Here is a 16,592-nt window from a genome sequence, read left to right as displayed (position 1 = left end):
GGCAGCGTGCCCTTTGCTCGAGCCATGGCCTCTCAAGTGGTTATAATTTCATTTGGCTGCTAATTGGTTGGCCTGTTGCATCACACTGCCCTGACCCCTCCTTTATACTGGATTTTTTTCAGGAATACTTGTGTGAGGGTGAAGCTATCTCAGAATGACTGATGTGAATGATGAAAGCAAGGCTGCACGTTTTAGCAGGGAACATCTGTCCTCTTGCTGGTCCAGAGGAGGAGGGACCAATGCGGTAGCCTGTGAGCCCAGTGCCTGAACCTTGGTGGAGAGCAGGGCCAGTCTTATTTTTAAATTCACTTTAAATTAACATGTATATGCGTATGGGAGGGAGAGAGAGACAGAGAGAAAGAGAGAGAGAGAATGAACAACTTGCAAAATCCAGGGTCTCTTCTTTTATTGTGTGAGTTCCAGAAATTGAGCTCAGGTCACCAGGCTTGATAGCAAGCTCCTTTACCTGCTGAGCCATCTTGCTTGTCTTCATTTAACACATTAAAAATGTTTACTCTTATTTTATGCACATGAATGTTTACCTGCATGTGTGTAATTGTATACACCACATGTGCCTGGTGCCCACAGGAGGCAGAGAAGGTGATAAGAATCCTTTGAACAGGAATTAGAGACAGCTGTGAGCTGGGAACTGAACCCAGGACCTGGGAGCTGTCTCTCCAGTTCCCATTCAACACTTTTTTAAGTGAACACATGTTGTATGCCAGGTTCTGGGTACATGACATTAATCAATATAGACAAGCTTGGCCCTCATAAGGCAGATCTTGTGTGATGAGAGTGGGAGTGTCACAAACTACTCTCAGAAAGAGAGGGGGAGAAGAACCTGACCTCAGGGACACTTCTCAGTTCCCACACAGCCCCCAGCTGAGCAGGTATTGACTCCTTGGGGCCAAGTTTGACTCTCACATCCCAGACATATGTGATAAGGACTACTATATAGAAAGACCACCCCCCCACACAAAGTCATCCCCAAATCTTTGTTTTTGGAAACAGAGTTACTCTGTGAAACAGTTCTGGAAATCACTACGTAGACCAGGCTGGCCTTGAACTCACAGAGATCCACCTCTGCCTCCCAAGTGCTGAGATTAAAGGCATGTGCCACTATTGCCCGGCCTCACTCCCAAACTTTAATGGCAGATGTGTTCCAGTGAGCTAGAGTTTAACCTGTTGCTCAGGTGAACTTCATCTCCCCTGCCAGAATATCCTGTCTGCCAGGGCATTTTCTCCTCTGGCTCTCCAATCTTGACTGTAAAACCAGCTGTTCCAGTCTACACTGTACAGTGGGGCGGTCAGTCGGCAGACAGACCAGGGCAGACCTGGCAGCCTGGGCCTGTGCCAGAGGAGCAAGGAGCCACACTCCATCCTCAGTTAGAACAAGAATAGTCCTCTCTACCATTGCCTTATTACCCTGGGGCAAAATCACCTTCAAGAATCTCTTGCCTTTTTTCAATCACCCAGTTTCTTTGACTGAGACACACTCTGAATTTGTTATTTATTGTTGTTGATGGTGGTATTTTCTTTGTTAGAGGCAGGTTTTCCTGTGGCTCAGGCTGGCCTTGAACTCATATAGTTGAAGATAATCTTAAACTCCTCATCCTCCTGCCTCCACCTTCCAAGTGGGGATTCTAGGCAGGTGCCATCATGCCTGGTTCTATCACAGTGCTCGGGACTGAGAGCCTAGGGCAAGCACTCTGTCAGCTGATTGGTGCTCACCACTTGTCACGTGAACACAGGGATGCCTGTGGTCTATCTCCTGGGTACTGCTTGACCCTGCTCACATTGCATTGTACAGCTTTTTGCCTTTTGTTTCAACAAAGCCCACCTGCCCATCATTGCCTGACCACTTTTCATATTGCATCCTGGGTCTTTACTGGGCTTGCGTTCTTGTCTGGATGTGTTTCCCTGGTTTGCCAGTTCACTGTCATTGACTAAGCTGGGTGACTGTGGACGACTCCGCCCTTTCTACCTCTGATATGTCTCAGAGGACCCACAGCTCTGTGGTCTTGGAGTGCAGGCAGCTGGGTATAGACCTTCTCTTCCAATTGACTCTATGGTCTCTAGAGCCTAGCAAAGCGTATGACATACAATAGATGCTTAATCATGATTAAAAGATGAAGTGAAAAGTGAGAAGGTCACAAAAGAGAAGACAAAGATGGAGAGCGAGCCCAGGGTCAAAGGAACAAGGGATGGGGGCTGTCGTCTTGTTACAATGCAGGAAGAGATGGTTGAGTTGCCTCCTCTTCTTTTCTCTTCTAGCTAATAGTTCAGTTGCATCAGCCCTTGTTCCCACATTAATCTCATTTTCATCCTTTTAATCATCTTGTCCTTCATGACCCTTCTTGGTGAGGCCAGGCTTTTCCTGCTGAGAGGGCAGGTGGGAAACATCGCCTGGAGAGGACCCTGCTGAGTCATCTGTTCTGACATCTAAGAGGTGCTACGTCTTGTCAGATATGATGTGATTTGGGGGAGCCACGCTGAACACCCACAATTTCTAGCTCCTCTGTTTACAACAGTTCCTTCCTGGATGTTAGAAGCCCTCCACTCGATCAAATCTGTACCACCCGTTTGTTCTCATCAGCCAACTCCAGCCCACCCCATCTCTCCAGAGGAGGCTCCTTGGACCAGTTCCTGGTTTCTCTCATGCTTCAGCAGCCCCACACACTCCTGCTGCATTCACTGAGGCCTTTGTCTTCTGACCTGTTTGTGCGTCAACTAGTTAATCAGATGTCATTGAGGGGCAGGAACTGTTGTGACTGAAGGAGATTCAAGAAAACAAGGCAGGGCCCCTGTGCCTAGAGAGTGTTCATGGATGGGATGGGCAGGTTAGTGCAGAAGTTTGCATATTGGACATCATCTTATAGTTTCAAGAAAGAAAGTCAGGGGGCCAGGGGCCCGCAGCCCCAAACACTGAGGCAGACAGAGATCCTCTTCCTATGAACTCTCCACACCCACCTCTGTAAAATGCTGATGAGCTGCCAGCTCCAAACAGTTATGATCATGTGACCGGTGGCCCTCCTCATTCTCCAGAACTCAGCAGGAAACAGTAAGAACAGGGAATGCCTCTGTCCCTTCAGCTGAACTGTTGGGACAGTTCCAGGATAAGTGGGCTATGAAGAAGAAATTCGTCAGACTTATCCCTGTGGGAGGAGCATGAGGACAGCGGTCAGGCTAATGCCCCCACCAAGCTGTCCTGGGTCTAACTTCCTTCCTCATGCCAGACCTGAGACCTAGCTTACGTGGGGACAGGAGGAGGAGGGGAAGCTGTGACCAGCTAGGGAGAAAGAATTTGCTTAAATTTTGCACTAAACATGTGGGTCCAGAATTACCTTTTTGTTTGCCACCTTGTATCCCAGGAGGCTAGAGATTGCCCTCCCCAGGATGGGTCAGCCAGCAGATATTTCAGAGCCTGGGGGAAATTTCTTGTTCTGCCTTTGAGTCAGAAGATGATGATGAGAGAGAGAGAGAGAGAGAGAGAGAGAGAGAGAGAGAGAGAGAGAGATCCAGTTAAATGCATCTTCTGAGTGAGATTGGGATTGTTCTTTTCTCTTAAAATTGTATAACACCATTTTCATGAGGAAAAAAAAAATGTAGTCTGAAGAATTAGTCATAGACTTGGCCACTGAGAAGAGCCCGTGTGGGAAACACCTTCAAGGAGTAGGTAACCATCTCTTCAGAAATATCTCCATCTCGGGGCTGGAGAGATGGCTCAGCGGTTAAGAGCATTGCCTGCTCTTCCAAAGGTCCTGAGTTCAATTCCCAGCAACCATATGGTGGCTCACAACCATCTGTAATGAGGTCTGGTGCCCTCTTCTGGCCTCCAGGTATACATGCAGAAAGAATATTGTATACATAATAAATAAATATTTAAAAAAAAAGAAATATCTCCATCTCTTCAGAAATATCTGCTGCTCTCCAAGCAAGGCTGGGCTCTCCTGCTGTGGTGGGCAGGCAGTATGAGTGTTAGGGATCTGATCAGCACTTTAAATGGACCCAAGATTGTAAATGGAGACTATGTTTTCATTTCCTGACCACCCAGTCCCAAATAATCACAAAAAACTATTTTCATTACAACACTGTTTGACCGTTAGAGCAGGCATATTTCTTATATCTTAAATTAACCCATTTTGAGACTGTGGCTTACTGGTAGGATTTTCAGGTCTTTCTCCTTTGGCAGCTACTTGACAGCTACATGGCATCTCCCTGACTCTACGTTCTTTCTCCCTACATTCAGTTTAGTTTTCCTGCCTAGCTATATTCTGCCCTACAATAGGCCAAAGCAGATTCTTTATTAACCAATAGTATTAAAACATATTCACAGCATACAGAGGGGAATCCCACATCACAAAATGGACCAGGTGAAAGTTGGAAGTCACAAAGGAAGCACTGAGCAACAGCCGTGGAGTATATAGTACCAGTTTCTATGACACTCACTCAGAAGAAACTGTCTGGATTTTTCTCACATCCTAGTGTCTCCTTACTCTAATTTTAATTCCATCATGATGTTACTTCTGAACACAAACTGTATTAGAAGCATGCACATTGGAAGAGGGAGCACCCTAGAGGTGTGATACTTAACCAAATTTTGGGAGGAAAGACCTCTGAAAATCTGACGGAGGCTGTAAACTAGAGACGTGCATGCTGGAGCTGGAGAGGGCTCCCTGGTAAAGAGCAAGTTCTGCTCCTATTGATCACATTTGTGTTGCTTTGATAAGCTGTCCTGACAAAAGGACTCAAGGAAGCTGGTATTCTTCTAGCTGATCACATTTGTTAGAAGTGATGCTGCATTTAACTTCTGCCATGTACGCTATCAGAACATGAGGGGCAATGAGGAGAACTGAGATATCTCAGTCAACAGCTAGCATCAAGCACAAGATGCCAACAAGGCCCCCATGCATTCCCCAGCCCAACTGCCAGCTCAGGAAAATGTAAGTAATGCACAGAGGAGCCCTGTCAACTACAGTCAGGGAAACGACGAAGCGCCGTCTTCAGCCCCTCGTTCCATTATGCAAGAGAGACAGGTCTCCCCAAATCCCGCTGTACCCACTAAAAATGAAGCTACAAAGCCAGTAAGCTGAAAAGATGAGTAAGGTTTGTATGCTAGCACTGATTGGATAGACAGGGGGTAAGGGAGCAGCTACTGGCTACAGCTGAGGAAGGTATTGCTTCCGAGAGGGAAGTAATGAGTCACCTTGGGTTTGATTGACCCCTAACACCTCATAGACCCAGCTTGGTGGTGCGCACCTTCAGTCCCAGAATTCCAGAGGGGAAGGCAGGAAGATCAGAAGTACATCATCATGCCAGACTACATAGTGAGTTTAAGGCCAGCCTTGGATACATGAGAACTTGTCTCAAAATAATAAAAAACAAACCACATACACACATGTATACATACATGTACATGCATGGAACAAAACCAATTTTACGCTAAGGTCTCTGGAACTAAATTGCTGGGTTTGATGTCCACATTCAGTGATAGCAGAGCCTGACTGAGTCACTGAACTGGCTGAGCAGTAGTTTTATCTTCTCACCCAAGCAATATGAGGATTCAGTATAATTTCTGTTCAGGGGCCAGCACAGAATGGGTACCCAATAAATCATAGGCATTCTGACTGTTAAGATTTGTGAGCAGTTCAGTGTGGAGTCAGAACGTATTCCACTGTCCTAGGCTTGAAAGGAATCAAGACAGCCTGATAAAGGGGAAAGGAGCAGGGTAGAGAGCCGGGTTAAATGCCACCCTGTGTGGTCAGTAAGTTCCAGTGTTGCTAAGCTGGAGATGTTCTGCGGGTTCCTACCCCTCCTTCCATATTTCGGTTATTACTTGGCTTTTAGGGCGGGTTACCAGAAGCTGGGTCATAGCAGAGTGACTTTTCACACAAAGGCCTAATTCATTCCCAAACATGCCTCCAGGTTTTTCTTCCAACACAATCACCCCAAACAACAAGCTTCCCCATGCATGGGGCCCAGGAACAGCCTGGGCATGGCCATCGCGTGCAGAGGCTGGAGTAAGGCAGAGAGGTCCTGTCCTGACCTCTCACAGGCCTGGGCTCTGAGCAGCCCACTATGATTCTGCACCCCACCAGCTGGCCTCTGTGGGGTCCAGAGGCTGAGTGCGGAGCTTCTGGTCTAAATGAGCGCATAGGTGTTTATCAAGTGGACTGAATGGGAGAAGTCTCTAGATGCTAACCACAGTTCTTGAGACGAGACTTAAGCTAAACTTAACTTTGTCTTTTCTACATGTTTCCAGTTGTCCACAATGACCACCTGTTCCCTTTGTAATTTTGGTTAAGAACAGCAATGTAATTAGGCATGGTATATACACATCTTTAATCCTGGAACTAAGTAGTTAGAGACAGGCAAATTTCTGTGAGTTCAAGGCCAGCCTGGTCTACTTAGTTCCAGAATAATCAGGGCTGTGTAGAGAGACCCAGAATCATGAAGATGATGATGATTCCGGCATGACCAAAAGGTACAGAATTCACGAAAGAAAGGAAACTCCCAGGGCTCTGTAACAGGAAGGTGGCTTGTTCATCCAGATGCCTAGTTCCTGGCCACCTGGCTAGCTTATACCCAAAATAAATCACACAAAAACAGTATCAATTAAATTACTGCTTGGCCCATTAGCTCTAACTTCTTATTGGCTAACTCTTACATCTTAATTTAACCCATCTCCATTAATCTGTGCATCACCATGAGGTTGTGGCCTACCAGCAAAGTTTCAGCACATCTATCTCTAGCTGTGGTGACTCCGTGGCATCTCATTCTGACTCTGCCCTTCTTCCTCCCAGCATTTAGTTTCTTCTTTCCCACTTACCTAAGTTTTGCCCTATCAACAGGCCAAGGCAGTTATTCATTAACCAAGAAAAGTAACACACAAACAGAAGGGCCTCCCACACCATTTCCCCTTTTCTGTTTAAACAAAAAGGAAGGCTTTAACTTTAACATAGTAGAATTACATATAACAAAACAGTTATCAAGCAAGTTACAGTTACAATATTTATATCTACTTTATCTTTTATCATAACTAAGGAAAACTATATAATATAGTTTTCTACATATAATATGGATAATGACTATCTATTCTTCAACTCCATTAAAGAATCCAGAAGGATATAATATTACCTAAGTAAACAGGAAGTACATTGTAAACAATTTCCAAAACTCTAGAGTTGACAGAGACATCTCGCTGCCTGGACAGTCACCCAGAGTTCTTCTGTACCATTGGGGCATCCATCTTCAGCCCATACTCCCATAGTATCCAGCAGACTTTTTCAGCAAGCAGGAAATTTCAAAGACGGTTCCACCTATATTGGCAGTTTGTCCATCACATTTTTTGGTATATGTGTCCTGCAGAATGTTTAGCAAACTCTTTCATGAAGCAGGAACCTCGAAGGATCATCTCACATTTAGGCAAGTTTAGCAGTCATTTCTCTGTGGGTCCTGCATGTCCGGTTTTTACAGCATACCATGAAGCAGTCCAGGCATGAGCAGTTTCTTGCCCAAATGGCTAATAAGCCTCTCAGATGCCCATCTTCCTTTAGATGTAATTGGTGCTGCCAGGAGCAGACGTGTCTCATTGTCATGATAAGTCCTAAGTTATTAAACATTTTAAATGCCATATTCTGAAAGTCTCTGAAATATTTGAAGAATACCTAACTGAAATATATCTCTATACATCTAGAAAATCTAACTAATATGACTACAAGCTTAACTATTACAGATGAATATCTATTAACTTATATTTCTTAATTATACATTATATTTTTAAATGAGCTAAACAAAAACAATACCTTAATCAAGATCAGAAATACATATACATATAACAAAGTTGACTTCAAATTTGTATTAATAAACCAAGCTCCATACCAATGCAAATTATTCATATCTATATCATATCCCCATTTAAATGTAAACATTTACAGAGAATATTTGGGAATCTGGGCATAGATTTGTTCATATTGCTTTCTTCTCTTTGGGGGCGCTGTTAATCAGGTCTGTGATGGTGTATCCTGTGTGCTAGGTTCATCTCAGTCAGCAGTTGGGTGAAGTAATTTTTTGAGGGTGTTCACAGCAACCTTTCAGGGGGTCTTGTTCCATGAAACCATATTGGTCTAGAAGCAATCCACAGGTCCTCATCTTTTGTGAAAACAAAAGAAGAACCTCTTTTCCAAAGCACCATATCCTTAGACCCTGTAGTCTGAATACCCAAATATTCTGAAGTCAAGATATATAATATATATAATATAATATATGTTTATACATATACATGGTAGTTTAGCTTAGCAGCCCACACAGTGAAATGTCTCTCTGTAGTTAGCTCATTCACATATAATATATATTTATACATATACATGGTAGTTTAGCTTAGCAGCCCATACAATGAAATGTCTCTCTGTAGTTAGCTCATTCACAGTCAAAAAATTCAAAGATAACACAATAACATACATAATCCAGACTCTCATTCTATAGTCAATCTTTATGTGGCTTATTTTTTTTTACTCCTCTTAATCTTTGACTGTCTATACTTTTCTCCCAACCCGGAGTGGGCACACAAACACCCGGGCCCACAAATGCCATTGAAATGCTTCATAGCCGGAGTTTGTACTGGTAGCATGGCTCAGGAAGCTGCATTTAAAACCCTACAGCTTTTTTTCTGCTACAGCTGAATCAGGAAAATCTCTCTTAAAGGAGCTACGGTACGCCACCAGCAAACAGTAAGAAACTGTGTTAAAGTCTGTATTTTTTGTGTCTAGAATTCCTTTTCAAACTCCCTCAGGTTTCTTTCAAGTGTTCTTCTTCAGGGCTCCTAAGAGATAAGTTACCTTCCCCTGAGAATTTTGTCCCTCTGGTCCCTAGAATGTTATGTCCATGAAAATTCTGCAGACTCACTGGTTAAAACATCCTGATTGCAGAGAGTTGAAATGTTGCAGCTGCAGAGTCAGGATCATTGGGGCTGTCTGAGCTCCTCAGTAGTCATTTGTCAGCCACTGAATCCGACTAACATCCTTCTCGTAATACAAACCCTTGGGATGTGTCAGCAGACACCAGCTTCCACCAAGCCCACTGAAACCTTAATGGAATGTGTCCCCCCACCACCACTGGATACTCCCTCCTTTGCTGAAACCTACCTCCCTGTTGTCCCCATCAATGTACTTGGTAATACTGATTTATGACTACCTTTGATCTGTGGCTATAACAGTTCTTGAAGGGCTGGGGATAGGGCTCAGTTGGTGAAGTGTTCACCTAACATGCATGAAGCCCATGTAAAACCCTCCTGTGTGCATGCCAAACACATGAGAAGTAGAAACAGGAGGAGTTTAGAGTTATCCTCAGGTCCATACTGAGTTCAAAGACAGCCTGGGTTACATGAGATCCTGTCCCCTCAACACAAACAAAACATGTTTATGTAACCATGTCCACGTAGAACAGGTCATTTGGGACCTCTGAATCCATGTTTCCAGGCTGTGGCCCTCATATTGGGCTCCCTTTGGGGCCCCGATGTGTGGAGACAGTTGGGACGTGGGCCTGGTTGGGCCCAGAGACAGTCCAGAGCCCTTATTGTTGTCGCTAACCTGGCCCTGTGACTAAACCCCCGTATGTTTCTGTTCTGCTCGCAACCGTTTCCTAAGTGCCTTCCACTGGGGCCTGGGCTGGCTTTGGGGAGACTGGTATAGCTAAGGAGTGCCAGGAAGAGCCTTTCTCTTCCTGGTAACTCTTCCACCCCCTCCTCAAGCTCTAGACCCCAACCCTGTCTTTGCACCTCTCTTCTGGTCCCATCCTTCCGTCATGGTGCCCTTGACTCCTTTCATCTCAGTGCAGCCCATTGCAACCTGCTTCTCCACTTGCATTCTTCCATTTCCAGGTCCCAGCACCATTTCCAGTTCCAGGCCACTTCCTCCAAAGCTCCGGTCAAGTTGCAAGCCTCACCCTGTTCTGAAAGCTTGAGTGAGCAAGTAACTTTAAGTCCATTCATACACTAATGCTACTGACATGATCTCAAGGACAAACCATGGGAATCTTGGGAGCGCCAAGCCCAAGTAAGAAGCCGTAGGTCTTGCTGCTCCCCAAATGCAAGGCCACACCTATGGAGATCCCCAAAACTGTGGTTCATTCTGGTAAAGCGTCTTCCACACTCTGCTTCCAAGCTTTGCATCTGCTTCGCCCCTTTATGGAGCCAGCCAGAAAGAATGGCTTGCTGTCTCCTCCCCTCTGCCCTTCAGCTTCCTCCTCCTTGGAATTTCATCTCCAGGCCCTTGTGCAAGCTGTTTCCTCATTCTAAATGTCATCTCTGCTGTCTTCATGGGCATGAGCTCTCGCTGTTTGTTCAAAACGTCACAGGATTCCAGCTCTCCTCAGTAGCCTTTGCCCTTCTGAATTCTTGTAATTCTCCTTGGCCACATTGCTCTGTGTCACAATTCGACTGTAAAGTAGAATGTTGCATATTAGCATGGGAGCTGCAAATCTACGCGTGGAGCTTTGCCACGCAGTCACAGTCAGAGGGCAGCTTCCTGGCACTTGTTCCTCTGCTCTCTGAGTGGAGCTGTGTCCCCAGGGCCTGGCCTTCCCTCTCCACCACCATCTTGCTGAATTCACCAAGTCTAGCTCCAAGTCAGCAAGAACTACATGGGCCACTGCAGCCACCCCTGCTGAGCTCGCTTGCCATCTGCTACCCACTGGCTCCTTGTAGGGATGTTGGAGAGGATCACCATCCTCATAGGTCGAAAACCAAGTCCTTCAACTTTTCTCCTCCTACAGTGAGTGATGGCGGTGCCATCATTGCTTAGGTCACACACTTGGAGCCACAGTGGACTTCTGTTTCTCTGAAGCTCTGGACATTTCCACCTCCCGCCGTTCTGCTGTGAGCCACAGCTATCCCTTGCCTGCTTTGTGGTGTCTTTAATGCATCCCTGCTTCCTTGTGTTTCTGTAATCCGAGGAACTCCCTCGGCAGCCTAACCCTTCTGGGAAGTCAAAACTCAGCTCACAGCCTTCCGATGGTCTCATGTCTCAGTTCAGTTCAAAGTAAGAGTTGGCATCCTCGCAGTGCCCCGTGTGGCTCCTCTGTGTGGTCTCGCTGCCACCAGCCACAGTGGCCTAAAGAACTCCAGATCTGCCCCTACGTCCCAGCCTGGGCAATGACCTCCATGTTTAGACCATGTCTTCTCGGTGTCTGCATGGTGCAGCTTCACCTGTGGGTTTATTCAGGAGGATTTTCTTTACATTTCCACCTAATCTTTGCCCTCTTTTTGTTGGTGACACTTAATGCCAGCCAACCATGCTCTATACCTTTCATTTTGTTGTCTTTCTGACAGAACACAAGCTCCTGGGAGGCCAAGTTTTCATCTGGCACATTGTAGATGACCAGTAACTATCTTTTTTTTTGCAGGGGGGGGTTCAAGACAGGGTTTCTCTGTAGCTTTTGGAGCCTGTCCTGGAACTAGCTCTTATAGATCAGGCTGGCCTTGAACTCACAGAGATCTGCCTACCACTGCCTCCTGAGTGCTGGGATTAAAGTTGTGTGCAACCACTACCCAGCTCCAGTAACTATCTTTAAGTGAAGGAATAAACAGGAATTAATGGTTCAGATGTGCCTGGATTGACGTTTTTAGGAGCAGGATTTTGTTCTTCATTTATCAGACTGAATGCCAAGGATATTTGGGTAGGCATGCTTCAATTCATCAAGTTTAGCTGTTCCTTTGAGTAATGGCCGGGCCCAGCAGGAGAGGCATCTCAGACGGCGTAGCACACTGACATTGGACTCCTGGTGTCTCAGATAAGATCCATCTTTTAGTCTCCTTGTTGCCCACATTCTGACAGAATTTCTAGTTTCGTGAGTTGTAAATTTAGAAGAAAGCATTAGGTGTGGGGAATGGGTATTTTTAGCCTTGTTGATTTCTTGGTGCATGTGTCTGTAGGAAGCTTGGTCTGTACTTAGTATCAAATCAGGAAGTAAGAGGAGTGAGTGGTGACTTAGCTTCTCTGGGGGTGGCTGCATGAGTCTGTTGTCACACAGGGTTAGGCCAGAGCAAGTTCCCTGGAAATGGCCCTGCAGAACCATAGGCTCAGAAGCAAGAGCTGAGACCTTCCTGTTCCCTTTCTTCCTTCAGTCAGAGGCACCAATGAGAGTGGAAGACACTGGGCAGGTCTTGGCCAATCGGGCTCTCAGGAGGGCAGATTGCTCTCAGAGGCTTGGGCACTAGCCACGGCTGTGGGCCATGCTGGACCATGCCTGTGCCAGTGACATGGGACTAACGTCCCCTTTGGGGTTCCCCTCAGGCTGCTCCAATGAAAGGCCTTGAAAGCTGAGAAGATGAAAACATTCAGGAGGGCAAGGATCATATCCATTTAGAAATGATGGGTTGACAAGTGCACTGGCAGAGGATGATGGGAAGTGGCCTGGTTGGTACTAAAGTCTATAAGACCCCTGCTATGTTTGACTGTCCCCACCAAAACCTGTCACAATATCCACTGTCAGGTATTCAGAGGGACCATGTGGTATGGTGTCGTGAAAGCTTGGTCTTTAGTAGGTTGTCCCGTCTGTGGGTCCATGTGTTTGTCAGCTTTTTCTACCTACAAGAAGGAAGGGCTTATTTGAGTTCACAGTTTCAGAGACTTGGCCCTATCGCCTTTGGGCCTGTGATGAAGCAAAGCATCATGGGTAGTGTATGGTGGAGCAAAGCTGCTCACCTCATGGCGCTTGGGAAGCAGAGAGCACAGAAGGGCTGGGGTGCTAATGCCCCCATGAGAGCATGCCCAATGCCCATAGTAATCACATGACTTCCACATTGGGTCCCACCTCTTAAAGGGTCCTCAGAAGATGGAGCAGGGCCGGTGGTGAGCTTTCCAGCCTTCAGAGCTGTGAGCTAAATGATCCTCTCTTCCTTATGAAATACCTAGACTCTGGTGTCCTGTCACGGCAACAGAAGACACGACGAAGCTCACAAGACTTGCCAGTGGGTCTGCCACAGAATGAGAAAAGAAGAGAGGTTGTGGTGGTGACTTCTGGGATTTGGGTGACCAACTCAGTAACCAACAATCTCTTATTATAGTGAGAAGTGAAGTGGGCTGCAGAGTGCTTTGGAGGCGGAGACAGGGTCAGCCTCCATGCAGCTGGGTTCATGAGAGGAGGCCCAGACAAGGCAGCCCTGCAGGCCGACAGCAGGACTTACTCTGGGCTGTCTCCGTGCCCATTAGTTGTTTGTCAACACAAGCTCAAGTCACCGGAGAGAAAGGAGCCTCAGCTGAGAATGTGCCTCCATAGGATCAGGGTATAGGCAAACCCATAGGGCACTTTCTTATTAGTGACTGATGGGGAGGGCCATCCCTGGCCTGCTGGTCCTGGGTTCTGTAAGGAAGCAGGCTGAGCAAGCCATGGGAAACAAGCCAGTGAGCAGCTCCCTCCATGGCCTCTGCATCCTGCCCCAGGTTCCTGTACTCATCGAGTTCCTGTCCTGACTTCCTTCAGTGATGAACAGTGGTGTGGAAGTGTAAACCTAATAAACCCTTTCCTCTTGAAGTTGCCCTTGTTGTGGTTTTCATCTCAGCAATAATAACCCTGAGCAGGACCCGAAAGCAGGTGAATGCTGCGTGGACGGTGTAAACAGTTCCCAGATACCCTTCATCATCTTTCCCCAACACTGGCTGTGAAAACAGTCATCAATACCAGGAAATAACACGAGCTACTGACATCATTCCAGCTCTGCCAGACTGCACTACTGATGTCCAGGTCTGGCCTGTGAGCCCACCAGCCATCAGCTGCTATGTTTCCTTGGTCTGTGGTCTGAGATCACCCCACAGCTGGCTCTTCAGGGACCTTCATTCTTCTGAAAGGTGCTTACTGGGTTGCTCATGTGTAGAACGCCCTTACATTTGGCTTTGGCTGGTATCTGATCACGCTGGACACTTGACTGGAACATCAAAGCGGATGCTGATCCTTCCAGAGTCTCAAGGCAGATGGTCCATGAGGTCCATGTGTTAGGCTACTGCTATGGTAACGCTGGTCACCTGGGTCAGGAGCTGTCTGCCAAGCTTTCCACCATAAAGTCTCCACTGTCCCCCTTGCCGTGTTAAGTGTCTCATGAGGAGACATTGACATTATGCAAACATCCTGTTTCTCATCATCTTTCCTCCCACGGATGTTTGTTTCCATTGGTGCCTCTTACTTAAAATAACAATTGCTGTGCTTGTCAAGTGGCGCATTTGTTTCCACCATGCTGACACTCTATAGACAGGAACATCTGTCCCTTCTCACTCACTGTTCATTCATTCATTCATTCATGCGCTCATTCATTCATTCACATACAGTTATCCCCACTGTCTCCAGGAGAGATGGCTGCCGCCAGGACCCATTGAACATGCTAATGTTCTTAGAGACTCCAAGTCCCTTATCTGAGATGGTTTGGCATTTGAATATAATCTATGTATCTGTACCTCAGAGCCTCTCCAGCACACTTATAATGCCTAACATGATACAGCTGCTGCACAGATAATTGTTGAATATGTTGCTTAGGGAATGAGAGAAAAACACTTCAGTAAAGATGGGATTTTTGAAGTAATTTCAGTCTGCAGTTGGTAGAACCAACAGGGAGAGGCTGGCGCTGCTTTCCTATCAGCAATGTGACTTATTTTATCTCCACTGTTATGTGTATTATGATAATGTTTTTTGTTGTCGTTCAAACTAATTCCTGTCCATGTTCACAGAGGCTCCAGTCTATGGCTGGTTGGCCCATTGCTTTGGGGCCATGGCCAGGGACACAGTGTGGCCGGATCAGCTGGCAGGCCTTTCAGTTCTTGCCTGGAACTAGAAAGAAAGGAGAGGAGAAAGGATCTTGAGTTCCCAGTATCCCCCATGCCTGCAGCAACTGGAAGACACCTAGGTCCCGCCTCTAAAAGGCCTCCTTCCAATGGTGCCATTCTAGGGAGCAAGCCTTTGCCACATTTAGGAGACACTTACCCTATGATTGCATTAAATGACTGCATTAAATGACTTGTTTCTTCATCTTCTATATTACAGAAAACCTGACATAGATGGGCAGGGCTTGTGTGGTGGTCCCCTACCATGTGTTTAGTTCCCCAGGCTCCTTCCGTTCTTCCATACTTAGGATGTGGTATGCCTTATGTTTTCAGGGTTGCTATATGGCCATCGCATGGCCACCATGACTCCAAACATCATACTCTCACCCAGACTGGAAAGGGGGACAGTAGGGGAAAGGTAGCTGATGTGGTGATCCAGGCCTGTATTGCCAGCATTCAGGACAATGAGACGGAGGATTGCTGTGAATTCAAGGTCAGTCTAAACTGTGTAGGGAGTTTAAGGCCTTATCACCAGACCCTGTGTCAAACTACAAAACAAACAAAAAACAGCATATAACTCCCTCCCTGCTATACTAACTCCACTGATTTAATTATTGTTTGTGGTAGATAATGTTATTACTGTGGTGAATCCCAATACAGAGAAAGTAGGTTGGTGGGGAAGTGGCTGGGCACAGTCATTTCTGTTTCGAGGTAAAATGGAGCTGTCCTTGACCTCAGGTGACACTTAAAGCAGTTGAAGTGTGAAATGCAGGGACCCGGACCCAGTGCTGTCTGGTCAGGTACAGAGCTCCAGACTCTGCCCTCACTGATACAGGAACACACAGCTGAGAGCCAGCAAAACGGCTCAGCTGCGGAAGGAGCTTGCTGCTAGGCCCGGTGACTTGAGTTCAAGTCATGGGACTCATGTGGAGGAAAGAGAGATGCAACTTTTACAAGTTGTCCTCCTGTTTTCATGTGTGCACGCACATGCACACACACGTACATACATGTGTACATACACGCACACACATGATTTTTTAAATTAAAGAAGAAACACTAAGCTCCAGCTGATCTATTGGAAGTGTCACATGGGAGTTCCTAGACACCTGAAAATTTACCTTTTAAATTTATGCCAGATATGGTAATACAAGCCTTTTTTATTTCAGTGTTCTGGAGTCAGAGGCAGGAGGATCTTTGTGTCCAGCCCAGCTTGATTCTAAGTGAATTCCTGTGAATTTGATACACAGTGAGTCTGAGGCCAGCCTGGTCTACACAGTAAAATCCTGTCTCAATACTAATAACAACAATAACAAGAACAGTGCTTTCTACATGTTAAACTCCGGAGGGAAGGTGTTTCCAAGCGTGCCATCCCATCTCTGCCTTCTTGTGGTGTTCCTCTGGCATTGTCTCTTCTCCCCACACCTATGTCCTTGGCGCCATCTTGGTTTTGTGTTTGTTTTTATTTTGTTTTTCTAGGTTTTCCCTCACCTTCAGGTTTCTATGTTAAGCTTTCCCGGCCCTTTGTGAGTCTTCCTTGAAGAGATCTCACCTCACAACCTCTTTTTTGTTTTGTTTTGTCTTGGTTTGGTTTGGGTTTGGGTTCTTGAGACAGGCATCTCACTACGTGCCCTGACTGTCCTGGAATTCACTATGTAGACCACGCTGGCCTTGAACTCACAGAGATCTGCCTGCCTCTGCCTCCCAAGTGCTGGGATTAAAGGTGTGAGCCACTATGCCCGGTGTCTTACTGCTACTCTGGGGTTGAGACCGGACACAGAAGCTTCA

Source organism: Myodes glareolus, chromosome 5, assembly GCF_982192425.1.
Source record: "Myodes glareolus chromosome 5, mMyoGla1.1, whole genome shotgun sequence".
Lineage (NCBI taxonomy): Eukaryota > Metazoa > Chordata > Mammalia > Rodentia > Cricetidae > Myodes > Myodes glareolus.
The sequence above is the reverse complement of the archived record's forward strand: the minus strand, read 5'-3'. Positions refer to the sequence as shown.